Genomic DNA, 25,998 nt, shown 5'->3' with positions numbered 1-25,998 from the left:
TCGACGTTGTAGATCTGTTTTATTCGATTGAGCACAAGCCCCTGTTTGAGTCTGTCATAGAGTGCATTGAACGAAACGGTGTTCTACCGATCCAAGCCTCTTGTGGCATTTCCGTTGATCATTTTTTGAAACTTTTGGCATTTTACCTAGAGGGCATGTTTGTCCCTTTTGAGGGAGAGATGTATGTGCAGAAGAGGGGAATATGCATCGGGTCTTGTGTTGGGCCGATACTGTCCAATACTTTTTAAGTGTGTGCGGAAGAAAGATTGCGGAGAGGTTGGGCGACGCGAACCGGTGTCGCATCTTTAGATATGGGGACGACTTTCTTGTCCTCGGCAGACCCGCTGACGCACCGAGCTGCGGGGTTGAAGAAGTGCTTGACATATTTAGGTCACGCAGGGATGGGTTGTCGTTCACGCATGAAGAGCCAGTGAACGGGCATATACAGTTCTTGGACCTTAGGCTAAGTCTTGAAGAAAATCACATATGCTGGACATATGAGCCACGCTCTAAGAAGGGCATCCTTCCGTTCAGCTCGGCCCATTCGAAACTTGTAAAAAGAGGAATTGCATCTAGTTGTCTCGAGTCATCACTGAGAAGATCATGTGCACACACCGCTCAAGCGAGCTTCACGAGACAGGCAGCGAGGTTGCAAAAAGCGGGCTACCCGCAGAGAGTTCTGGTGGATGTAGCGGACACCCTAATGAAAAAGTTTAAAGGTACACGGAGGCAGCCCCGTGAAAGAGCAGCAGTGAGGCCGGTGGTAATCCCCTATGTACACTCACTAAACCAGAATCTTAAAAAGGTTGCTGATAGGTCCAGTGTGCCTATTGTGTTCTCCGCACCAAACAAACTATCGAGACTGTGTCGCAGAATCAACAATCCCCGTGAGTCCGCAGATCCTTGCAATACGAAGCACCGCAACAGGTACACGGAATGTGCCACGGGCGTCATATGCGAAATCCCCATGTCATGCGGATCATCGTACATTGGCCAAACGGGCAGATGCTTTAATGATCGCGCCCGCGAACATGCTGCGGCTACACGGGCTACCCCGTCGGGACACCTCGCCACGCACTGCAGCCGTTGCTCCTGCACACCGTCATTTAGTGACACAAGGTTTTTGGCCAGATACGCCGATCGGATATCGAGGGAGCTGCGCGAGGCCTTCGAAATAAAAGAAAAACGCAAAGACTGCATTAGTGACACGTCTGTTTCACTATCGGCAAAAGAGCACACTTTTCTACGAAGGGGCTACACCGGACGTAGTATGACTGTGTAGCATGACTGTGTAGCATGACTGTGTAGCATGACTGTGTCGTTTGCCGTGAGTATATAAGAGAGCGGTTTTTTCATAAACGCTAGCTGCGAGTGCGCCTTGTTCACATCTCCTTTCTTGTACCTTGTCCTTGTGTATTTTCGGCGCCTTGAAAGTTACCATGAACCAACTAGCCCAGATTGCCATTCTAATGCTCTTATGAGAGCCCGAGTCTAGCACGGCATGCTCCACGAGTGGTAACCTTAGCGCACTACTGCGCTTCTCACGCACTCAGTCTTTATAAAAATTACTGATTTAGCGGTTTTCGATGACGCTCAGCAACTTTCACGCCGATTTTCTCTAATTAAAAGATTATTAGTAATGTGTAGTTAATAAGCATGTTAGTTAGTAAGTATCGCGCATTTTTTGACGTCGCCACCGTGAGTAATGCGGTCCAGAAAAAATAGCCTTTTACCTCGAATACACTAATTTTAGGCATTTTGTCACTCTTGCGTAAAACACACGGTATATTATCTTATCAAGACGTGCACGTTTCGAACGCCTAAAGCATCGCTTCTTCCTCTAACAACCAAATCTTGCAAGAACTCCTCGCTGCGTAAGAACAATGTTCAAAGCTTTCTTTTTTCTTGGAAGTAAAAACGAGTATTGTTCTAAAAGAAAAAATTTACCTCGCGAAGAGTTTTGTGCGGGTAGTGCTCAAGCTAAACATCAAATAAAATGGTAGTTAGAGATTTTTTTTTCCCAGGAAGCTTTGGTTTTTCTTATAAAAGGAGTAATACAATTGTTTTTTTTTTTTTTTACTTTACCCCAATTTTAATAAAACCGGCTCAGGGCTTAATCTGGTGGGGTTTATCCGAGTTTACCGAAAATACGAAACGTTAAGTAACAAGAGGCTCGTTCACAGAGGGAGGATGTTAAGACGTGGAAGTGAGTGCCCGGAAGCAGGAGCCTGAATGGAGAGCAATTAATCGCAATCTGCAGCGCTAAGCGGGGCGTGCCGAATTCCTTATCGCGTTGAAAGAAACAAACTGACATATTGCGGAAGTTTCGTATGCATGCCAAAGTAATAACGAAATGCAATGACTCATTGTTTGAAACCCAACTCTAATTACGCTTGTGGTCGGGTAATCAATGAACCAACCAGACACTTGCGTAGGGCGAATAACGACATAATAACGAATTAGTACTTCTTTTTTGACCTGCGAGTGCTTTGATGTGCAGTAGTGAACGGCTTTCTGCAATGACTCCTAGATACAAGGCCGTATTGAATTTTCTGCGTCAGCTACCGGCGGATTTTTTCTTGGTACAGATTGGACTTCTGTTCCAATGTAACGCTGACGTAGCACTCGTGCCTACGTTGTTTCTTACCCTGGCCTCAGGTAAGTCATGTAGAGAATCCAGCACTATGTAAACTCGTTAGCTAAACGTTTTTTTTTTTGTTTTTTTTTAGAGCAAAATTGGCGTTTATTATACAATGAGGTCAGCAAGCGCCTGTTGCTACTTCGTGACGGTGTAAAATGAACAAAAAATATAAATATAAAGAAAGAGGTAAATATAAGTAAACCTGGAGAAAGCAGGAAAGAAATACCACATAATTTAGAGTTATAAAAACAAAAGGAAAACAAAACATATATGGCCACGAACGTCTTTTGCGTACCAGTCCATCTTCGCTCACTATGCTCATGGTGGAGGTGAGTCCTGAAAAACATTCAAAAGAGCTTCTGTAGCCTGAAGCCGTGGTCACACTGTTTATACACCCTACAAAGGACAGTTTGCGAGCAGATAGTATGTCACCCAGAGATCCGTGCTTCGAATGCCACATGGCAACGAGTTCGAGGAGGAGCTTGGCACGTGGCATTCAAACCACGGATGTCGCGGTGACTGATGTCTGCCAGATTGTCTTTTGTATAGGGAGTATTCACTAGCTGCCATAGCTGTGTGCACGACTGCTGAGCGCGTGCTGATAGCGAGCTCCCACAGTTCTTATGCAACTTGAATTTCACACCATTAAGATTGCCGGTCTTGGCAGCCATTAATGTGAGTTTGCTCTGAGCATGCTCTTTAAGGGGTATTCACACGAGGGAGATATCCCGGGGATTTCTCCCCGGCACGCGCGCATCACGAGATGAAAACGCGAGGCTTTTGCACATCGCAAAGCCTGACGTTTTCGTCGTGGTATGCGCGTGACGGGGAGAAATCCCCGGGATTTCTCCCTCGTGTGAATACCCCTTTAAGCATCGCCCTTAAATATGGCGTCCAGTGAATGCCCCCTATAATGTATAAGCAGTGTTACGGAGGCTTTTAACTGCAGCTGATATTGTCACGAATGACAAATGATGAGGCGAAGAACAGCGAAGAATAACTAAAGAAACTAAACGTTTAATGTGGCGGACTTGTGCCCAAAAGGGCGGAGTAATGCCACGCGCGTCGGCGAGCAAGCGCGTGCGTGGCCGAGTGGTCACTGCGCTTGACTTTCGAGCGGACCCTTGGTGAAAAGTCGTTCAAAATCAGAATACTAGAAGTGCACAGAAGTATACTAAAAGTATACTTTCACTGTGGTCTTCGTACTGAATGTATACTTTAGGTGTACTTAAAGTACAGTTCCAGTAAAAATGGTGGTGGACAGAAATTATACCCGTCCGTACAATATTAGTACATGTAGTAGAATCGTACTGCCCGCGGTAAAAAGTAGTTCAAAATCAGTATACAGGAAGTACACTTAAGTATACTAAAGGTCTACTTTGAGTGCTGGCTGTCGGCGTACTCAAAAATATAGTAAAGGGCAGACTTGTACACGTTACTGAAAAATAGTAAGGAATTACATTTACAATAACTCGAGGCTAAATTGTAATTTATTACAATTACAATTACCCTCCCGTGAAAGTAACTGACCGTTACCCCAAAAAGTAATCCGTTACTTTCGTGGCGTTACTTTTAACATTATCGCCTTCAAGTAAGAAACAAAGGGAAGAGGGTTATTCAAGTTCTTATTGTTGCCACCTGTTCCATTTAATGACCTTGAGTATTTTGAGCAACAACTGTCTCTCGAAAGTCTCGTCAGACGTTTTGCGTTATTTCTTACTCAATATGTCGACTGTTACGCTGAACACCATTTGAGCTGAGGCACTGGATGGGAGTGCCATATTGTTCCTCACGAATGCTTCATGCTCTGCATTGAGCTTTTTCAGCGAAGCAAGGGAAGTACTATTTACCTCGAATGTGGAGCAAAGCTTCGTCGTTGCAGCCGTTGCCTGATATTCGAGAGATGTAGTAGATCCTTCCGATACCTCCGATACCCGCGATAACGGTACTCGATAACGATATGATGCATACGCAAAGACGGCGGCGAAGTATCGGATATCATTATCGGAGTCATCGGACCGTTCTACTAAACTTCTCCATTGTCTAAGTCGCGAAGCTGTAGAAGTCATCAACAGCAAAGCATAGTTGTAACAGTAAGGGAATAATTAAATAATAAATAAGGTTTGGCTCGATATTCTTCTTCGTTTGGTTCTGAGCAGTTCGAGCTTCACTTGAGACGTTGGTGAATAAAAAAAAAGTTTCCAGTATATAAATATAAGTAACAAAAGAAAAAGGAGGACACTCATAACAACAATTAATTAGAACGTCGGTTAAACAAGGAATAGTAAACGCACGTTTGCCGTGTGTACCTTTTTTGGTGCCGTTCAAAAACGCACGGAGCACGGACCGACTGCAGTAATTACTCCGGTGTTCTCCAGATAGACGTCCGCTGATGCCACGGGCAGCAAAGGGTAGAGTACTGAGTAAGCCGCGCTATGGCCCCACTCACGAATTTCACTCTCTCCTCAAGCCCAGAATATCAACTCTACGGCAGCCACTATTATGTTTTATTTGTAAAAATATCTGCTTGAGATAAGATGCGTCCTGCTGGGGCAAAACAAGAAGAAGAAAGGAAGACTATTACCATTTTCTAAGTGCTCGCAAAAAGCTGACTCACAAAAAGGATAGGGTAGACGGAGCGTTGTCTCGTGTTGTGACATTATGAAAATGGTCGTAGTCACTATAACCGAGAAGGACATTGTTAATTCTTTCCAGTGCACTTACCGTCTCGAGCTTCTCGAAGAGGCGCACAAACACTTGGTGTCCTCCCCCCCCCCCCCCCCCCCTCGCTTATGGCCCGAATGTCCAACGAGACTGAATGTCCAACGAGCCTGAATGTCCAATCGGTCACGTGACAGGCGAGACGGAATGTACAACGAGACGAAAGATCCAATCGAGACGGAATGTCCATCGAGTCTGAATGTCCAACGAGACGAAAGATCCAACCGAGACGGAATGTCCAACGCGCCTGAATGTCCAACGAGACGAAAGATCCAACCGAGACGGAATGTCCAACGTGCCTGAATGTCCATCGAGACGAAAGATCCAACCGAGACGGAATGTCCAACGAGCCTGAATGTCCAACGAGTCTGAATATCCAACGGATATAGAATGAACCTAGCAAAGAATTTAGAAGACATTTCTTTGTTGAATTGTAGGATTACTGATAGTTACGGCGGTGAAAAATGCGTTCGATGAAATGGGGAACCGGACATTTCGGTGCGGAGATATCGGTACGCGATCATTTCGGTATGTGGTCGCTTCGGCACCGGGCTTTTCAGTACCGGGATTTTTGATGCACGGCTATTTTGGTATGCCGCTGAGCTTGTCCCACTGACGTTGCCTCTGTGAAGTCCCCAAAATGAAATTAAAATTATGCTCGTATATTTTGTATACTTTATAAAATCCCCAAAACAATTAATTTATTGTTCGTTTTATATATCTAGATATAAAGATGATTTCTATAATTAAAGAAAAAGGCGTTTAAAAGGTCACACATGCTACAAGATCAAAGACCGAACTCGTTGGTTGACCATTGACAACCTGTCACGCGTTTGATTTTAGAAGGTCGTACCTCTGGAGCGGAAACAAATGTTCCTCAGCCACCGTTTTTCCGTATTGTACAAGTTGCTGTATTTTTCTTATTCGTGTCCCTAGTCCCGCGAAGATGATCTCCCTCGCATGGGAGAAAAGCGCCTGATTGAATATTTAGTATTATAATTATTATCAGGTGAAGTCGGTGTAGTATGTGTAATTACTCTAAATTGTAGTTTTTGTTTTCTTCTATTTACAGAACGAACGTGAAAGTTTTAGACATTTCTAACTGGACTTCTCAGTCCCCAAAAACAAAAATTCGATCCTCATATCAAAATCAGTGATAGAATACAACGTTCCTTCTATTAAGCCTTTGTGCAGCTAATCTCCTCAATTGGTGAGCTTTTGTCCGCTGATTGTGCATTGACGCTTATCGCGACGATTAGTTTCGCATGTTTCGGCCACCAAAGCAATTGCTGTCGCAGTGAACCATGTATTAAGCAACAAGTAGGTAATACTCATAATTATTACAATACTTTTTTTAGGGTTGGCTTCCGTCGTTTCCGCCTTTCCTGGTCACGTGGCATGCAGCAATCGCACCGATAGCATACCAAGACTGCGATCGGATTTCAACTGGTTCTAACTCTGTCACAGAGCCGCTGCGAGAGTGCGACCGTTATTTATTCATATGCGTACGTTACAAGTGCACATATGACCACGGCATCAGGAGGTCAGCCCCTCGCTCGGTATTGCCAAATTCCATAATGCTAGAGTTGCGAGTGAACATACTCACGAAGAACCCGACTTTTATTGTTTTGAATAACCCGGGTACGATTTACTATCGGACCCTTGCCAATTCTGAGAGCTGCATTTGACATCCTCTCTTTTTTGAAAAGAAGGTCTCACTGTTGACCCCCACTGTCACCGGCAATCTACACACCCAACCCTAATCAACTCTTTTCGACAGTTCGACAAACGGGGACTTTCGCCCCATTCTTCATTCTGCGAATCGGGACGAATTGTTCGGGATACGGCCCATTCGTCACATGTCGATTCGTCATAGGGCAACTGGTGACAGGCCCGTTCGTCACAGCGGAACATTGGTCATAGGGTGATTGGTAACGCTGGCAGTTCGTAACACAATGACTTCAAGATTGATAAACTTTTTTTTTTATATATCTTGTTTTCTTGGGAAAGTTACAAAAGGGGGCCACCAATTAAATCCGTACAAGGCCAGTGACGTTGACTACGGGAAACAAAAGCATGTCCCAATGACCCCAAGTTAAAGCAGCATGCAGCCTTTATTTAGCCTGCATGTTGTCTTATCTGGGTCACCTTTCTTACAAAAGAACTTCGAGAACATAAAGTTCACAATAGAAAAAAAACCACCAAACGCGATTCTTTTTTTTTTCTTTTTTTGTGCCCCGTTTCAGGGTTTATTATGCCGGTTGCCTTCCGATTATAAAAATATCACTCTCGATTTCTAAATGGAGGTAGTTACTACTAAGAGAGGTGGCGATATGCTTCTTCACGAAGGACATTCCTACACTTGCATTAAGGTTTACGAAACTACGTTGTATTGGGCCTGCCGGCGAAAAGGAGTTTGTAAAACCAAAATAGTCACCGATCACGCTAAGACCCGTGTAATCTCTGATTCAGGAGACCATACGCATGCATTTGACAACACCAAGATAAACGTGCTTGGGTTCGTCATCAGATGAAGGAAAAAGCTGGTATGTACCAAAATCTGTTCCTGCTCTTATATTCCCAAAACAAGTCACTAATGTCCTTTATTCCAGTGGAAGGCCGTCTAGCACCACACCAAATACTTCTGGCTGCGGTTGCCTGTGTCAGTGACGACACTGTTTTGCATATCCCCGCACCACCAACACTTCGGCGCACCATCCGCAATCAAAGGCAGCGCTGGAATTTCGAGTACAGCGTACCATCTTGCAGGGCCGACATACGATCGAATGCCCACAGAGTTCAAAGCAAAGTGTAGTGCAGCGCAAAATCACAGTGCGCGACATATTATTATATAATGACTGTTTTACCTGCATGCAGACCACAGCCAAAGGAGGCTCCTTTCTCCTCCACTGTAGCGGAGAGGGCGACGGCGAAAGAATCCTGATCTTTGCTACCGAGCGCAACTTGAGTTGTCTTGCTCAGGCGACTATGATTCGCGGACGGGACCTTTAAAGTGACCCCGGCACAGTTGTATATACTAACTGTACACGGAGCATGCCACAGTCAACGGCGTGGTAAAGCCAATGGTTTACGGCTTGCTGCCCAACAAATCTGAAGCCACCTACAAAAGGTGAGCATTCAAGAGCTCGGTGGTCCTATTATTGGATATGTGTTCAAACATTTCAAAATATGTTCGCTCGTTTTAAGGTTTTTTGACGTCGTTCTGAGTCACATGGGGGGCCAACTGCCTTGAGGTGGCTTACATGGACTTCAAGATAGCGACCGTCAACGATACAGGGGTGCTTTTTTCACTTATCACAGTCGGTGTATAGGAAGGTGTGCTCCAGTGGTCACCAGAGTCGCTACAATTCAGATGACGAGTTTGCTGTTCTGGTATGCGGCATTCTATTTGTATGTCTTAGTGTTGTCTTCAGGTAAGCCAATTGGTTACATTATTTCTTGTTGATTTTCAAATGGGAATTTATCCAGCATTGGCGTTGTGGCTGATCGCCGACATTCCCGAGGCCTTCAAGGAACTTCTCGAGGTTTTCCCCACCGATGCCTCACTCGTGGCGGACTACTTCGAGGACGTGTATATCGGGAGACCCCGTCGAAACGGCTTGTCGTCGGCCACCTCCCCTCCTCTGGTTTGGTCAGTCAGAGAATCAACACTAGCAGAAAGGCCAACAAGGACGAACAGCAGCATCGAAGCGCGGTTCCGGGGACTGCACGTAAGAACTGACCTAATCCTCTGAGAACTTGGATGTTTTCTGTAGTACATTTTTACACTTATGGCTCAAAATTTCAGTACGGTGCCCACTCAAAAAGCTTTCTCCACGAGTGTGTGTGTTCTTTTTTTTTATTTTTATCCTTAAGAGAGAGGAAGCTGGCTCAAGCAGAGGGCGTCACGACATCTTCGAGGGTGTCCAAGAAGCACGACGACAGCAGCCGGCGTCTTCAAATCATTGTGAGCTGCTACAATGGTCGCAATCGTCTAGAAACACTGAAGAATGCATCAGCTCGGAATATCGCTTTTTAATTTTTTATTTTTATTTGCTCAATAAATCTGTTGTTCTCTAAGTACAACGATGACTTGTCTGGATGTTCCCTCTCTCTAGAAAAATTAAATATCCCGTACTAATTTATATGTTGGGCAAATTCAAATATCCGGTTCGCACAGTGACAAACGTTCCTAGGGACAAATTCCCCTATGACGAATGTTCTGCTGTGACGAACGGGCCTATTACCAGTTGTCCTATGACGAATGCGCACATGACAAACGGGCCTACACCCGAATTGTCCTTCTTCCAGTTATCCAGAGACCAATGGAATTTCGACGAGGCGACCGGATTCGTGGTGCAATACGCTTACCCTACAAGAATAGAAAGCCACGTGGAACGATCTATTGTTATATTCATACATGATGCAGGCTATTAGTACATCCGGGTGTGAACCTTCTGCTGCACGCCGAGATAGATGCGTTTGCTTCCCACCTACCAAGACGTCATGAACTACCTTGACAGAATGGCGAGCTTTGGAGTGCTTCCAGACATGGGCTTCTGAAAAGAACTATGCATGTCACATGCAAAAAAAAAAAAAGGAAAACGAAGTTGCGTACTGTGTGATACTAGTATTATCGCTCTACTCACTGACATACAAACCTATTGGTAGGGAATGGATGCGTATGTAAACTACTGACGACTGAAGTGTACAGTAAGTAGTTGTCTGTTCCAAAGATAAACGAACAAAAATAAAAATTTCTCTCACAAAATTGTTCCGCATTTACTCAGGAATTGTCGAGTCACACTAACCACCACCCCCATGCATTTACAGGTGCGTTAGATGTAGATTTTATTAAAAAAAAATATATATATATATATATATTTTTATCAGTGGGAAATTACGCTTGTGGAAACCCTTGATGCCTCGCATCCACAGCTCCCAAAGCTCCTTAAAAAAAAAAATATTGACTTTCCGCAAAGTCAGTGGCGCTGGCGGGCGGTCATGTGTTTGCGATGCGGATCTCCGTATGTAGCTCATCTATAGATCGAAACGGGCAGGGATGAGGACTGAACTAGAAATTCCTGGGTTCTGAAGCGCGGCTTTTATAGACGTCCCCCAATTGCGATCCACTAGAACACCCGTACATTGCATCCCTATTATATATTTCAAATTGGCTGATCTATGTCATCGGAATATTCCAAACATTTGAACTGTTAATATCAAAGGAGCGTTTGGCGTCGTAAAATCGACACCCTTAACCGATTGGTACATAGCTGCGCCTCGGTACTCAGCTAACTAACCATCACGCCTTAAATAGATGAAATTATAATATTTGTGTCTGCTCTGTTTCTTTGTCGGTCCGCAAACGTCGGCTTTTGTGGCGCGACATTTTAGTATGATGTAACTACGGCCATGCCTGCAGGGACGCGCACTAAATATACACACAAGTCTGTACATTTAGGAGGGCAAATTATTCTAGCACGTGACAGGCGAGACGGAATGTCCAACGTGCCTGATTGTCCAACGAGACGAAAGATCCAACTGAGACGGAATGTCCAACGAGCCTGAATGTCCATCGAGACGAAAGATCCAACCGAGACAGAATGTCCAACGAGCCTGAATGTCCAACGAGACGGAAGATCCAACCGAGACGAAATGTCCAACGAGCCTGAATGTCCAACGTGCCTGAATATCCATTATTGGATCTTTCGTCTCGTTGGACATTTAGGCTCGTTGGACATTCCGTCTCGTAATCCCCCCCCCCTCGCCCTCGATTACGAGACGGAATGTCCAACGAGCCTGAATGTCCAACGAGACGGAAGATCCAATAATGGATATTCAGGCACGTTGGACATTCAGGCTCGTTGGACATTCCGTCTCGGTTGGATCTTTCGTCTCGATGGACATTCAGGCTCGTTGGACATTCCGTCTCGATTGGATCTTTCGTCTCGATGGACATTCAGGCTCGTTGTATATTCCGTCTCGGTTGGATCTTTCGTCTCGTTGGACATTCAGGCACGTTGGACATTCCGTCTCGCCTGTCACGTGCTAAAAAAATTTTCCTTCTTAAATGTAAAAACTTGTGTGCATATTTGGTCCGCGTTCCTGCAGGCATTGCTGTAGTTTCATCATACTAAAATCTCGTGCCACAAAAGCCGACGTTGACGGACCGACAAAGAAACAGAGCAGACAAATATTCTAATTTCATCTATAGGAAGGCTTGATGTTTAGTTAGCTGAGTACCGATGCGCAGCTATGCACCAATCGGTTAAAGGTGTCGATTGTACGACGCCAAAGGCTCCTTTGATATTAAGAGTTCAAATGTTTGGAATGTTCCGATGACATAGGTCAGCCAGTTTGAAATATATAATAGGGATACACTGTCCGGGTATTCTAGTGCATCGCAATTGGGGGACGTCTATGAAAGCCGCGCTTCAGATCCCAGGGATTTCTAGTTACGTCCTCATCCCTGCCCATTTCGATTTCTATAGATGAGCTACATACGGAGACCCGCAATTGTAAACACATGACCGCCCGCCAGCGCCACTGACTACGCGCAGAGTCAATATTTAATTTTTTTAAAAGGAGCTTTGGAAGCTGTGGGTGTGTGGCATCAAGAGTTTGCACAAGCGTAATTTCCCGCTAATAAAAAAATATAGATATCTTTTTTTAAAAATAAAATCTACATCTAACGCGTCTATAAATGCATGGGGAGGGTGTGACCCGACAATTCCTGAGTAAATGCAGAACAAATGTGTGGATTTGGCAAATTTTTATATTTGTTCGTTTATCTCTGGAACAGACAACTACTCACTGTACACTGCAGTCGTCAGTAGTTTACACACGCATGCATTCCCTGCAAATAGGTTTGTATGTCAGTGAGTAGAGCGATAATACTAGTATCACGCAGTACGCAACTTTTTTTTTTTTTTGCATGTGACATGTATAGTGGTTTTCAGAAGCCCATGTAATTTAACTGGCTTCTGGAAGCACTCCAAAGCTCGCCATTCTGTCGAGGTAGTTCATGACGTCTTGGTAGGTGGGAGCTCGACTGCTGATAAAGGACCAGTGTTGCCATCTTTTTTTTTTTTGCGCGCGCCGCTAAATTGAGACCAGGAAGTCACTAAACAGTCGCTAGATTCGCCAGGAAGTCGCTAAAATATTCGCTCAATTCCAAAACCTCATTAAATTCTTTTAAAGTAAGTGAACCTGAAATAATCATATCTCAGGTATTTTGAGAGGTTAAACTTACGCTGAAAAACAACTAGGACGGCTTTTATTTGTAATGTTTTATTTGGGAAACGACTAGGCGCTAAGGACGAAAGTACGAATAAGAAACGGGTACTTGTTAATTTTAACACTGAAATAATGACTGCTTTGCCTTCAAGAAAAGTTCAACGGAACAGTCTAGAAGAAGAAGAGTTCTTCCTCGATGATGACTGCACTCAAGTCACCTAAATCTGCCGATGTCGACGGTTCGTTGCCAGCTTTGTCGGCTTCAGCTTTGCCAATTCGCCGAACAACTTCTGGAAGTTCGTAGTCGAAACACGTCTTTGCGTGCCTTTTGAGGCCAGCTCTTAGTCAGGATGACGTTTGGCGGAGAGCACGTGGGTACGTGAGCGCGGGAGAGATGGTCTGCACTTTTGACAGTGTTGACATTTTTTTTTAAGCGCGCCGCTAAATTGAGCATATATCCAAAGCAAACTCGGCTAGAGAAGCAAAAGGGTTTAGCCCTCGAGCTTCTCTAAAATTGTTCAAAATAACAAGATTACGGTTGAACATTAAAGTCGCTAGAAAAGTCGCTAGCCGCTAAATTAAAAAGATCCGTCGCTAAATGTACAGAAAATCGCTAAATCTAGCGACAAAATCGCTAAAATGGCAACACTGTAAAGGACGCGAACGCATCTGTCTCGGCGTGCAGCAGAAGGTTCACTCCCGAATGTACTAATAACCTGCATCATGTGTGAATATAACAACAGATCGTTCCACGTGGCTTTCTATTCTTGTAGAAGAAGCGTATTGCACCTCGAATCCAGTCACTTCGTCGAAATTCCATTGGTCTCCAGACAACTGGAAGAAGGAAAATTCGTCGAATAGGGCAATTCGCCCTCGGCCGATTCGCAGAATGAAGAATGGGGCGAAAGTGCCCGTTTGTCGAACTGTCGAAAATAATTAATTAGGGTTGGGTGTGTAGATTGCCGGTGACAGTGGGGGTCAACAATGAGACCTTCCTTCCAAAAAAAGAGAGGATGACAAATGCAGCTCTCAGAATTGGCAAGGGTCCGATAGTGAATCGTACCCGGGTTATTCAAAATTATAAAAGTCGGGTTCTTCGTGAATATGTTCACTCGCAACTCTAGCATTATCGAGTGAGGGGCTGACTTCCTGATACCGGTGTCATATGTGCACTTGTAATGCGCGCATACGAATAAATCATAGCCGCACTGTCGCAGCGGCTCTGTGACAGAGTTAGAACCAGTTGAAACCCGATCGCAGCCTTCGTATGCTACCTGGGCGCGTATCGGTGCGATTGCTGCATGCCACGTGACCAAAAAAGGCAGAAACGACGGAAGCCAATCCTAAAAAGAATTGATTATTAATTTTGCCTACTTGTTGCTTAATACGTGGTTCACTGCGACAGCAATCGCTTTTGTGGCCGAAGCATGAGAAACTAATCTTCGCGATAAGCGTCAATGTGCCGAATCCTCCGAACAATCACCGGACAAAAGCTCACCACTTGGGGACATTACCTGCACAAAGGCTTAATGAAAGGAACGTTGTATTCTATCACTGATTTTAATATGAGGATCGAATTTTTGTTTCTAGGGACCGAGAAATCCAATCGGAAATGTCTAAAACTTTCACGTTCGTTTTGCAAAAGAGAAGAAAACAAAAACTACAATTTAGTGTAATTACACATACTACACCGACTTCTCAGAACAATATAGATAATACTAAAAATTCAATCAGGTGTTTTTCTCCCATGCGAGGGACATCATCTTGGCGGGACTAGGGACACGAATAAGAAAAATACAGCAACTCGTACAATACGGAAAAACTGTGGCTGAGGATAAGCACGATTAACGATTCTGAAAACTCTCGTGGGTCCCACATTTGTTCCAGCTCCAGAGGAACGACCCTTCTAAAATCAAACGCGTGACAGATTGCCGATGGTCAACGAGTTGGGTCTTTTATCTTGTAGCATGTGTGACCTTTTAAACGTCATTTTTTTAACTATAGAAATCATATTTATATTTAGGTATATAAAACGAAAAATACATACATCGTTTTGGTTTTTTTTATGAAGTGTGCAAAATACATAAGCGTAATTTTAATTTCATTTTGGGGATTTCACAGAGGACGTCAGAGGGACAAGCTCAGCGGCACACCAAAACAGCCGTGCATCAAAAATCCCGGTACTGAAAAGCCCGGTGCCGAAGCGAACACACACCGAAATGATCGCGTACCGACATCTCCGCACCGAAATGTCAGGTTCCCCATTCCATCGAACGCATTTTTCACCGCCGTAACTATCAGTTATCCTACAATTCAACAAAGAAATGTCTTCTAAATTCTTTGCAAGGTTCATTCTATATCCGTTGGATATTCAGACTCGTTGGACATTCAGGCTCGTTGGACATTGAGGCTCGTTGGACATTCCGTCTCGGTTGGATCTTCCGTCTCGTTGTACATTCCGTCTCGCCTGTCACGTGACCGATTGGACATTCGGGCTCGTTGGACATTCAGTCTCGTTGGACATTCAGGCCATAAGCGCTCGCCCTCCCCCACCTCTTCAATCGCAAAGAAAAAAATAAAAGAACTAAAAAAAAAGCGGAAATGACTTGCCCCCCCCCCCCCCCCCCTCTTTTTTTTCGTAGAATTGTTCATTTGGATTTTTCGACACTGATGTTAGGGTCTAAAAAAAAGAGAAATTCAGGGGCTTGGTGTTGCAAAAAAAGGGTTGCGGAACTGAAGAGTGCCAAGCCTCCCTTTGCGCTGGTCGATTCGCGTGACAGTGTCTCTGCGCTCGGCTTTACAAAAAAAAGAAAAAAAAAACTTTATTTAGAAATGGGGGGGGGGGGGAGGGGGTGTGGTTCTGACAAAAAAAAATGTAACGGATTACAAGGAATCCGTTACGTCAAAAATGTAAGGGAATTACTTTAATATTACTCTAGAAAATATGTAATTATTCCGTTACTAAATTAAAAAAATATATATATATATATATATATATATATATATATATATAAAACTGAGAAGAAAAAAACCCTTAGTGAAAATCAGCAACAACGGACGATTTAATTAAGATTAAATCGTCCGTTGTTGCTGTTTTTCACTAAGGGTTTTTTTCTTCTCAGTTTTATACCCACGCCTTCGGCCTCCCTCCACCATGCCCGTTATATATATATATATATATATGTCATGATCCTCATGACAATGATTGCGCCGCGGCCACGATCGAAGACGAAGAAGATTTGGAAGAGGACGAGGTGGGGAGCGCGCGACCGAGCAGGCAATCGGAAGCTAAACACGGACCGCGACGGTCGGCCTGCAGATCACTCAAGAGCTGCCCTTGGTGCACGAGAGCTTGTGCTGCCGAGATGTGCCCTAGAGCAGGGAGGTCCCGCTTGTAGCCTTGCCTGAGGTACAACACAAGGTATTCACAGGATATTGGTAGGCGCGGCGCACATTAGATGAGTAAATAAACGTCACAGCACGTTGTCTATTTAACTTTTTAAATTGATAGTGTAATTGATCATGTTGAATTTTCCATTTTAAAGGGGCTGTGAATAAACTCTGGCCCAACCGAAACAATTTCCGAAACGGCGTCGAGTTCTGGGTTATTCATAGCTAGAAGTCTGCCTTTCGTCGTCTGATAAAAAAAAAACAGCGCTCTGGACAGGACGCAGGATCTTATGCTTACGTAGTCACTTCAGATGGAAGTATGATGCTGGAGGATCCACCAAAGGCACGCAGTCAACAGTGTGTAAGTTTGTTCATGCTGAATCCGACAGCCCTTTATAAGGGTTCTAACTTCACTAGAAAATTAAATAACGCATGGAACTCCAATATGAGAAGTTTTCACTAACACAAACTAACATGCCATTACCGACATGCCATGTCAAAACCGCTAAGTCACTCTCCACTTTCCCCGCCCCTGCCGCGCGTGGTTCTTGAATCGGGGGAAGAAAGTGCAAGACTTGATAAATAAATTTCTCAAAGCCCCTTGCTGTTTCGCGAATAGTTTTGATTGGGTTAGGCTCTAACAATGACTGCCGTAAAACAGCAATAAAAAAAAGTTAATTTACGGATTTCAGTTAATTAATAAAATATTGACACGGTTATCCACCTATGTAATGTCTGCCGAGTCGTACGACACACTGAAGACTGTATCAACGTGGCAGCGAGCCCCTTTTCTCTAAAAACCCGTTGATTACAAAATATCACCGGGTATAGCTGACATAGTGTGCCAATGGGATGCTTTATTTCTCATTTCACTGCGGACCACGTGGTCCAAAAGTTCCCCGGGGAAACGACCCGCACTGGCAGTGTCAGAGCATACTTACGTCGCAAATGCAACATGGACTATAGCCCTAAAAAAAACCAAACAGAAAAGTTAGCTACATTGTACGCCACGGAAAGTAGCGTTATATAACTTGTCGACAACTATTTTAGCAAGTCATTTGTACTGTATTTATCAATTGAAAAGTCTACTTTTATGGCAAAGATAGCTTTTATTTTCCCTGAACTATATTTGTTACCTTTATTGAAGAATAAAAGTTTACTGTAAAAACTGTTAGCACTATTCGGAAGCTAGACGATCGAGGGCAATCGCACCAAGTCTTTGATGCTGCTGATGCATAATCATGCACATGTCTTTGTTTTCAAAGTGCACCGCCACTTGCGTGCTGCCTCATAGTCTAGTAGACAAATAACGTTTGCAGGATGATCCAGTGTTTTTGTAATGCAGGTCTCAGCTCAACTATACGCTGTTTCAAATATCTGCATCCACAGCAAGCCAAAGGACAGAAGGCAAAGGAAACCACGGCTAATAACGGGGACATAAGATGCTCCACCTTGCATAGTCACATGCAGCGCGAATCAAGTTCTAGTTGAACCGCATAAGCGTGGTAATGTTATGAATGGAAGCTCGCTCTGAAATTAGCTAGAGAAATCGGCGCCTTCATATAACAACTTCAAGCTTTCACCGAAAGTGTTTCATGGTGTAGATTTGTCTTCAAAACTCTAAATCTCAATTCACGTGAAAACAGCTTGACAATTGCAACAACGAACACGCCAACACAGTCAATCGAGAGTTCCACGCGGTAAAAAATCGACGTAAATTTTACGTATCATTCCCTCGCCAAAAAAAAAAAAAAAAGAAAACCGCGCACGCTCATTGTTTCAAAATACGAGGTTGCCCTAATTATTTATTTGCCGCGAGAGCCGAGACTTCCAGAAAAGCCGAAATCCCAGGAGTGCAAGCAAGCGCAGATGAATCAGAATAACATTGGCGACGAAGGAGAAATTGCTTGAGATAGTTTCGGTTTTACACTGAAAAAGAAAACCTAAAAATTATATAAAACCTATGATTGACTATATTTTTGTTAATTTTTTACAAAATTAGTATAGTGCCATTAATAACATTAATATATATTGATTTGCTTAGTTTTGTCTTAAAAAAACAAAGAGCAAAAAAAGAGACTTCTGAAAACTGCGCATGACCATGAGGGTGTATCTCAAAACGTCCCATTCGCGTTTGAACCTTGCGCATTTCGTCCCATTCTCATTTGGTCCTTCTCGTTTGAACCTTCTCACAAAATCCGAATCAGGTTTTTCTCAACTGGGCCCATTCTCATTTTGCCCGTTATCTGAAAACGTCCCATTCGCATTTGGACGTTGCGTATTTCGTCCTGTTCTCATTTGGTCCTCCTCGTTTGAACCTTCTCATATCATTCGATTCAGGTTTTTCTCAACTGGGCCTATTCTCATTTTGCCCGTTATCTGAAAACGAACCATTCGCATTTGAACCATTGCGCATTTAGTCCTATTCTCACTTGGTCCGCTTCGGTGGAACATTCGCATAAAATCCAAATCTTTTTTTTTTTTTTTCTAACTGGGCCCATTTTTATATTGCCCGTTCACGCTACAACCGAATCGGACTAGCTTGGCAAGCCTCTGCCGTGATTATGCTTTCCCGGCTTTGTACGTGAGTCTTATCTTGCTTGGGCACCCAACATACCATCAGATATAGAGTCGAAGTATAGCTAATCTCACCCCTTAGCTTGGTCAAATCCATTTTTCTGCATTCGAAGAAAGGGATACTATCTTTTACCGACGAACTTCTCTCGTAACCCCCCCCCCCCCTTTTCCCGCGCACACACACACACTTCTCACCTCCCAAAAATACAAATACTACAAGAAAACGTTATGCGTTTGTACAATGACGCCTAGCTGCTTTCCTTTCTCGAAACGAACGCAAAGAAAAGAAACAACGATGAACACTTAACTTGGAAACTCTGTTTGAACAGAAATAGCACATGTATGTTCAATACAGACGTGGTTGCATTGTCACAAGTCGAGCCACGTCAAACAAGATGACATTTCGGAATATGATCTGTCTGCGATAAGTAGTTGGTCTGTTGTTTTGTCAGGCACTATCTTTTCTGGACGAACACGACGCACAGCTAAAATCATTCGCAGAGAGCGTAGGCCGGTAGCGTGCCACGCACACAAAAGAAAATATTAGTGAATTTATGAATATATATTACTCGAAAAAACCCAAATTTGGAGTAGAAAGAGTCAAATGTGCTGGGTTAAAGCGAGAAATTTATGAGAATATCTGTTTTGAGAAGGGACAAGTGAGAAGGGCGAAAAGAGAACGGGCCCAAATCACGGGGGTTGAAATACGAAGGACGAAACGCGAAAGGGCCGAATGCGACAGGTCAAAGTGAGAAGATCTTTTTGAGAATGGTTGATTTCAGAAGGACCAAGTGAGAAGGGCGAAACGAGAACGGGCTCAAATGATAACCACCCCATGACCATCGCTATTGCAATCAGCTTCCGTTCGGCAGCCGTTGGAGTTCCGGAGGCTTCGAACATCGCTTCCTTTTTACGTTTTGACCGTTTTCGCGGATATTCTAGATATCTTCCTTACGAATACCATGTTTAAGAATAGCAAGCGATTACTAAGAGCTGGGAGACTCTGCGTCTTACCAGCGCAAGTAAGTGGCGGGCAGTCATGGCCGACTGATGCAAGCGCCGGTGAGGAAGTTTCGTTTGTTTCTGCGTAGTGCGCCGCTGTTTCAAACTTTGTAGTGTACCGTGTGCTTGCTAAACTATATGCTTGATTCTCACTATTCTCTACCCGGTTTTATTTCGTTATTTGAAAAGAGGGTATCTTCAAAATTTATGGCTCTCTCCGCAGAGTGAGAAAGATTCGCGTGCGGCGGAACCGAGGGCCAGTCGAGGGCCTGTTCTGGGCGCCGTCCTACGACGGTCGCCCGACGACGCTTTTGCGAAGCGTTCAAGTGCAGTCTGACGGCAGGTCAAGCAATCACAGGTCAGGCTAGTTCTGACGTGTGGTCCCAACAGTCTCTCGCCAACGATTTGTTTTATAAAGCGGGAGCGAGAAAAATGTTACAAGAGTGAGCAGCATGATTTCTTGCCCGTGCTGATGCCTGTGCCGTAGAGACGGGCGATCTCTTTGCGTATGCCGAAGCGGCACGCTTTCCAAGTTTACGATTGTGTGATGTAAATAAAGTGCTTTGGATGTCACGTTTCTTAGTGGTGACGAAAGCCGCTACAAAAAGCGGAGCAGTTCGAAAAAGCAAAAGCGTGAAAAAATGCGAAAATGACCTGAAAATTCGATGGAGTTGAAAGACATACCAACGTACCAACTCACCCAGTTATTTTGTCAAAGCATAATAGCCAATAGTAATAATTTAAATAAATGCCAACTTCTAATTGGTTTCAAATTTGTTTTTGATGCAGTAATGCCCTACGCTGCTCTAGTGCTTTTATGATATCAGGTAATTTGTAAATGTATAGGATAGTTCATAGCAACCACTTATGTCCGACCCATTATATTGAATCTTTTCTCTAAAAGCTCGAAGTGTATAAAAAAAAGTGCTCATCATAAATTAAGCCACACCACTGAATGTGTAATAGCGTGTGACTTATATGCATGTTCTCAGCAAAAGAAAAGGATGCATTCAAAAAGGGCCAATCATTTTGTGTCCTCTGTGTTAGAGTTTCTTTCAGGTACGCGCAAAATGTGGGTGTATACGTCTAAAAGAGTGAAATTGACGTTTCCCGCAGGGCTGCAGGCCTGACTCAATTCGGCTAGCAGGTTGCAACCTATGGGAACCTGCAGGGAACTGCATCACAAGAGTAAAAGTGACGTCCGCCGACTGATCTCTATTATGGGTAGTTCGATGGTGCATCGAGCTGACAGGTATCATGAAGCCACCGGAAATAAGCGGCCTGTCGTGATAGCGAGCTCTTGACAGGCTTTTCAATTCTCCCGAGTGCTGGTTCGAACGGCGTTCAGTGCGCTGGGTTTTTTCTTGTCATCCCGAGAGAGCCTGCTTTTTGCAGAGTAACAGTGCATGCGGACCCAAGAAGTCTCCTGGGAAGCCATTGGATGTGAACATTTTGAGATTCTAATTTATCAAAAAGTGCACATGTCCCACGTTCAAATGTCTTATTTTTGAGATTTCATCCAGAACTAATCTCTGCAGCGCACTGGTACATGCGGAGAAGCGCACCGAACAAAGCAAATCCATCGCAATGGTTACTTTGCGAGCGCTTTGAATGGTTTGAATGGCATGAACGACTTTATTTTCGCGAGCTCAATATTTGATACATTTTATGAAGTGTTAGAGTTGGGAATACTTTGCAGGCACAAAATTTCGCAATCAGAACTAATGTTCAATGTATTCGTATCCATGGGGTTACTTTTTTGCAGGACCAACTTTAAGCGATTCCGATAAACTCGCAAAAACTAAGTCGTTTACAGCAGTACAATTAATCTTGAAACCAATATCGAATACCGTTATATACTAAACTTCTAATATCAAATGTTAATATTAGTACAGCCCTGAAAATAGCCATTCTCAAATGTTTTTGTTGTGGCCTTCATCAATCCATATGTGCTTAAAATGTAGCAACTGCAACCTTGAATCTGGAAAAGGCTATTGTTTGTCACACATTTTCTTTATGGTGCCCAAGATTTTATGTAATAAGTGTTGTGCCCTGCAATGAACACTATTTATTACCTGTAGCATAGCCCTGGGCATGCAAAGAAGGCACACCACCAACACCAATGTGTGACATATCGGGCTTTCAGAAATGCAATTGTCCGATTTTCTTCACCCTTATGTCAGGACGAAGCGGTTACTATCTTGCCTTTCTCACATGGTGGTCCTTTGAGCGAGGTATGTGATGTTATATCATAGGGTGGCATAGGGTAATTTTCTCTTCTCTTTTTACGCAAGATGTAGTGGCACACCATTATCACAAAGGAAAGTGTACAGTGAGGCAGGCTCTGGAACTTGAATAAAGTGATAAGTAGGATTTCAATTTCTGTCTAATCAATTACGTGAAGAACACTGATCATAATGTTTGTATGCTACACATACATACTTTCAGTTGAAAAATGCAGTGCACCTTTTTATGGATTTTCTCACACAGTTTTAGAAGACGCTGGTACGTTTGGAAATAGAGCTGCCAAAGATTTCCTCGTAATTTTCACGTGCATAGCCGGAAATGAAAATGACGATTTTCCTAGTCAATGTTGGAAAACGGCAGTACATTACTTTCACGAGGGAAGATTTGGAAATGATTCAATTGTCATTTTCACGTCTATACTCGCAATTTAAAAATGCGGTGCCTCTTTTTTTTTGTTGTTGTTGTTGAAAACTTTATTCTTCGTATATTCAGAAGGGAAAAATGATGGAATCAGGCAACCGGGAGCCCTTGAGCCCCCGGCGGCCTCCGCAGCCCATTCACAGGCCGCCGCTTGGATGACCGGATCTGAGCTACACATCGGTGCGTCCCACTGCTCCATAGTTTCGACGTTTCCATATCTCTTCGGGAGGTTGGCTGGCTGAGGACAGAATTTGCATATGCCCGTGTACCTATCGGGATAAATGTGCGAATATATTGTGAGATGAGGATATGTGTTTGTCTGCAATCGGCGCCAGGTATGTTCCTGGGCCTTGCTTAAGGATTTGTGGCCGGCGGGGTATCGTTTGCGAGCGGGACGGTATGCCTGCGTAATTTCCTGAAACGCGGTTAGTACATCCTTGTGGAGGGTCAAACCACTTTCCCTATCTCCCGCTGCCCGGGAGGCAAGTTCTCGGGTGGTTATGTGGGCAAATTAGCGGAAAACAAACAGCGCAAGGACAAGGACAGAGTAGAAGGCGGTAGACACACACAGCGCTGACTTACAACTGAGCTTTATTGGCACTGACAACCTGCATAAATACACAATTTGCCCGGCCCAAAAGCCAAGAAAAGAAACACAAGAGGAGGACTACACGTGTTCCTAGAGTCATCTGCAGGCGCCTTTGCTCTCCGATCTGAGTAGAAAAATACACTCCTTTTCCGTCAAGGCAAGTGACGCGGCACTAACACGCTCAGAGCCCGATTGTCCAATGGCGCGGGCTTCTATAATATCACGTGTCAGTTTATCTTTTTATTTTCTGATGACCATGCATCTTTCAAAATTCGGAGTACATCCGCAATCGCGGCAATGCAAACCAAGGTGCCCCGACACAACCTGAGACACATTATAACGATGCTCCCTTAAACGCTCATTAAGACAACGTCCTGTCTGCCCTATGTGTCTCCGGCCACAGGACAGGGGAATAGAAAACAAAAAGATAAACTGACACGTGAGATTATAGAAGCCCGCGCCATTGGACAATCGGGCTCTGAGTTTGTTAGTGCTGCGTCACTTGCCTTGACAGAAAAGGAGTGTATTTTTCTACTCAGATCGGAGAGCAAAGGCGCCTGCAAATGACTCTAGGAACACGTGTAGTCCTCCTCTTGTGTTTCTTTTCTTGACTTTTGGGCCGGGCAAATTGTGTATTTATACAGGTTGTCAGTGCCAATAAAGCTCAGTTGTAAGTCAGCGCTGTGTGTGTCTACCGCCTTCTACTCTGTCCTTGTCCTTGCGCTGTTTGTTTCCCGCTATTATGAATGACCAACTAGCCCAATCGTCAACACACTGATGTGGGCAAAGTCTTTGCCTGGGAGAGGAGTGGGCGGGTGCCCAGACAATACCGACCGTGTCAGTGGGGACGAAGTCTCGGAGGATCCTAGCCGCGAACCTCGATATGCGGCCCCGGGTGTAATTTTCAACTGCGCGCTTGGAGTCCGAAATAATGGTGGTAGCGTTGGGTAGCGTGAGGGCTAGGGCTATGGCTGTCTCTTCCGCATCTTCAGTACTGGTGGTGGAGATGGATCCGCCGCTGAGAAGTACCCCCTGAGAGTTCGTGACGACCATCGTCCTTGCTGGATTCGTGGCATGGTCGGCCGCGTCCGTATAAACTGCACCGAGATCCTGATGGTATCGTTCGTGAACATGCTTGCAGCGGTCTCGGCGACGTGCATCGTGGTATTCCGGGTGCATGTGTTTTGGCAGTGGGGAGACCAGAAGATGCTTCCGGACTTCCCTTGTGAGGTTCATTTTGGGCTGCGTCGTTCCCTCGTGTTGAATTCCTAGCGCGGCAAGAATGTGTCGGCCCGTCGCCGTGGTGGTGAGGCGAGTATATTGAGAGTCAAGGTGTCTTTCAATGAGTTCTTCCACGGTGTTACGAACTCCGAGCAGCAGCAGCAGCAGGCAACCTGTAATTGCGCCCAGAAAGACTAAGCGATTGGTCGGAGGCCCATCTAGGAGTCCCCTCCCAATCACCCCTTAGGCGACGGCCAGAATCCCTTGGACTCCAGCGGCGTCCTCGGCCAGTCGGACGACTTGTTCCTGCACCTCAAGGCCGGTGCAGAGAAGAAGAGCTTCCCAGCTCTCTTGGTTGGTGATCTTTTTTAGTAGTGGCTGGGCTTTGCGGTCGAGCCGGCTGCATTCCCAAACAATGTGGCGAAGAGTCGCTCTTTCACCACATAGCTGGCAGTCTCCCTTGTAGCGATCCGGATACCATCGGCTGAGCTGGGCAGGACTATGGTAGGTGCCTGTCTGTAGTCGCCGCCAAGCTACCGCTTGTCTTTTGTCCAGCGAGGGATGCTCCGGAGGGTAGCGCATCCTTTCGCCGGCGTAATAATCGAGGATGTCTCGGAACGTAACCAGTCTGTCGCCCCCCGTCGACGATTCGATGGAGGGGTCCGACGTTGCTCCGGCCCGGCCAGTGAGACCTCGCGCCGCGTCGTGAGCCTGCTCGTTGCCGGGGAGCGAAGAGTGTGCTGGAGTCCAGATCAGCTTCACCTTCGCAGTCTTTTCAGGATCACCTAGTACTCGAAGCGTAACCGGCGAGATCCGTCCCTTGGCGTATTGGCGAATCGCCATCTGTGAATCGCTTACAATGATTTTAGCGTCTTGCAGCTTGAGTGCCAAAGCGATGGCCACTTCCTCGACTACCTCCGGTTCTGTCGTCCGGACACTGCAGCTCGCAACGATCTTCCCTTGCTTGTCAACCACGGCTGCGGCCATGGCATCCCTGTCGTACCTCGCAGCGTCCGTGTAGTAGACGTTCTCTTCCTTCTCTAGTAGTCTTCGAAGGTCCTGGCTCTCGCCGTTCGTCGCTCCACATGGTGCACGGGGTGCATGTGATGTGGCAGGTTTGGGATGGTAAGCTTCTCCCGGACCCGTCTCGGCACGTCTATTTTCTCGCCCGTTTGTCTTTCGTGGCGGATTCCCAGGTTTTCGAGAATGTGACGCCCGGTCGCGCTCTTTGTTAGCCGTTCGAGCTGAGACGTCCGTTGCGCCTCGACGATCTCTTCCACGGTGTTGTGTAGGCCCAGCGCCGCCAGCTTTTCGTTTGACGTAGAATCCGGGATGCCAAGTGCTCGCTTGTAGGCCTTCCTAATCAAGCAGTCAAGTTTGGCTTTCTCCGCCACCCCGAGCCGTAGGAAGGGAAGGACGTATGCCAGCCGGCTCACGACGAAAGCGCGGACGAGGCGTACAAGATTCCCTTCCCTCATTCCGAAGTGACGGCCTGAGATGCGTGAAATAAGCCGGGTGATCTGGTAAGTTGACGCCTTGAACGATTCGATCATCTCGTAGTTGTTGTCATCCGCCTGGACCCGCAGACCCAGGATGCGAATGCTCTTCACCGACGGGATACGCAGTCCCTGCGAGTAGAGCGCGATGTCCGACGGCAGCTGCCGGGACCGAGCAGGTTTGAGGAGGAGGAGCTCCGACTTTTGTGGAGAGCAAGTTAGGCCCCTCGGAGTGACGTACTCCTCAATCGTCCGTATCGCTTCTTGTAGCGTGTCTTGGATGAACCCGTCACAGCCGCCGGTCATCCAGAGCGTGATGTCATCTGCGTATACACTGTGGTGCAGCCCCTCGATCTTGCTGAGCTTCGCAGGCAACTCAATCATCGCCACGTTAAATTGATATGGCGACAGGACCGAGCCCTGAGGTGTGCCTCGCCCGCCTAGATTGATGTCGT

The 25,998-nt window shown here is 45.2% G+C and overlaps 1 pseudogene; it reads right to left on the bottom strand.

Annotated features, from left to right (window-relative positions):
• Window positions 1–24,264: 24,264 nt before the first annotated feature.
• On the bottom strand, window positions 24,265–25,538 carry LOC115314659 (annotated as a pseudogene).
• Between the last annotated feature and the right edge of the window lie 460 nt (window positions 25,539–25,998).

This window comes from Ixodes scapularis, unplaced genomic scaffold, assembly GCF_016920785.2.
Source record: "Ixodes scapularis isolate PalLabHiFi unplaced genomic scaffold, ASM1692078v2 PGA_scaffold44__24_contigs__length_19508400, whole genome shotgun sequence".
NCBI classification, from domain to species: domain Eukaryota; kingdom Metazoa; phylum Arthropoda; class Arachnida; order Ixodida; family Ixodidae; genus Ixodes; species Ixodes scapularis.
This window is presented reverse-complemented; position numbering and strand designations above follow the sequence as displayed.